The sequence below is a fragment of the Malurus melanocephalus genome, unplaced genomic scaffold (assembly GCF_030028575.1).
Source record: "Malurus melanocephalus ecotype Western Australia unplaced genomic scaffold, MMel_1.1 scaffold_230, whole genome shotgun sequence".
NCBI classification, from domain to species: Eukaryota; Metazoa; Chordata; class Aves; order Passeriformes; family Maluridae; genus Malurus; species Malurus melanocephalus.
The window spans coordinates 1,147,614-1,149,133 of record NW_026623462.1 but is presented as its reverse complement, the minus strand read 5'-3'; the positions used below and the strand labels follow the sequence as shown (position 1 = coordinate 1,149,133).

At 63.2% G+C, this 1,520-nt stretch overlaps 1 protein-coding gene across 2 annotated transcripts in view; it reads left to right on the top strand.

Moving 5' to 3' along the window:
- The first annotated feature begins 929 nt into the window (after positions 1 to 929).
- ASB6 (ankyrin repeat and SOCS box containing 6) overlaps positions 930 to 1,520 on the top strand; it is a 5,624-nt gene continuing 5,033 nt past the window's right edge. The window contains exon 1 of one of the 2 annotated variants that reach the window (XM_057374635.1): positions 930 to 977. The gene's annotated coding sequence lies outside the window, so the exon portion shown is untranslated. The other variant, XM_057374633.1, reaches the window with a different exon arrangement.

The following is a 1,520-nucleotide window of genomic DNA, read 5'->3' as shown; positions in this document are numbered from 1 at the left end:
GCAGCACCAGAGTCCCCCGAGCCCCGGGGAGGCAGCAGCCACTGGGTGTCCCCTCCCAGCAAACCCAGCCCGTCCTGGACGGGTCCTCCAGAGACAGCGGGGACAGCCGGGGAAAGGGGACACCCGGGGAAAAGGGGGACAGCCGGGGAAGAGGGGGACAGCCGGGGAAAAGGGGGACAGCCGGGGCTGGGAAACACCCGGGGGAAGGGACACCTGGGAGAAGGGACACGCCGGCGGGGTTATCCTGGAGAGGGTACACCCAGGGATGGGGGGGCACACATAGAGCGGGACATTCGAGGGAGGGGGGACACCCATGAGAGAGGGGACACCCGTGGGAGGGGCTACACCTGGGGATGGGGACGGAGCGGGGGACACCGGGGGGGTTCCCGGGGTGTCCCGGGGGGTGGTTCTCGGGCGGTTCCCGGGGGGTTCTCGGGCGGTTCCCGGGAGGTTCTCGGGGGGTTCCCTAGGGGTTCCCGGAGGGTTCCTGGGCGGTTCCCGGAGGGCTCCCGGAGGGTTCTAGGGGGGTTCCCGGAGGGTTCCCGGAGAGGTTCGGGGGGTTCCCGGAGGGTTCCCGGGCGGTTCCCGGGGGGTCCCGGGGGGGTTCCCGGAGAGGTTCGGGGGGTTCCTGGGGTGTCCCGGGGTGTCCCGGGGCGGTTCCCGGAGGGTTCCCGGGGGGTTCCCGGGAGGTTCCCGGGGCGCTCCGCCCTCACACCGCCCCCTCCCCGCGCGGCCACGTGCTGCCCCCTGCCGGCCACGCCCTGCTGCGGCCACGCCCATCCCGGCCACGCCCCGATTGAGACCACGCCCACAAGAGGTTCGGCGTTTCGCGAAGCCACGCCTTCCAAATAAACCACGCCCACAAGTGAGGCCACGCCTCCCCGACCGCTCCCCCTCAGCTCAGCCCCCTTCTCGGCCCCGCCCCCGCGGGCTCCGGTTCCGGTTCCGGTTCCGGTTGGGTCGCGGAGCTCCGGCAGGTGAGGGGCGGCGGGGCCGAAGGGGAACCGTGAGGGGAGGGCGGTGCTGGGGCCTCCCTTCCCTCCCCCTGGAGCTCGGGGACCTCGGGGCTGTCGGCGGGGGTTGCATTGGAATTTGTGAGCGTTTGTAAAAAAACGAACTGGGATTTATGGGCTCGTCTGGGGGTTTTTTTCCGCCGCTATAGCCTGATTTACCTCCTTAGAGAAAGGAGTGATGAGGGTGTTTAATATATCTAAAAATATATGTATGCAACCCACTCAAACTGCCAGGACTGATGCATACACATATATATTTATTTATTTACACGTACGTGCTGATAATAACACAAGTAGTTCAACTATAAGGTATTGTAAAACAAACAAGCTTTATTTTTTATTATCTTACTTTGATTTGATTATTTAACTTAAGTAAAGAATGATAAGGAAATGAAAAGGTATGTTTTACAGATCTTTTGTGTGGTGATCTTTGGGCAGGGTTCCCCTGCACATTCCCGGTGGGATCTGTGGCACATTCCCGGTGGGATCTGTGGCACATTCCCGGTG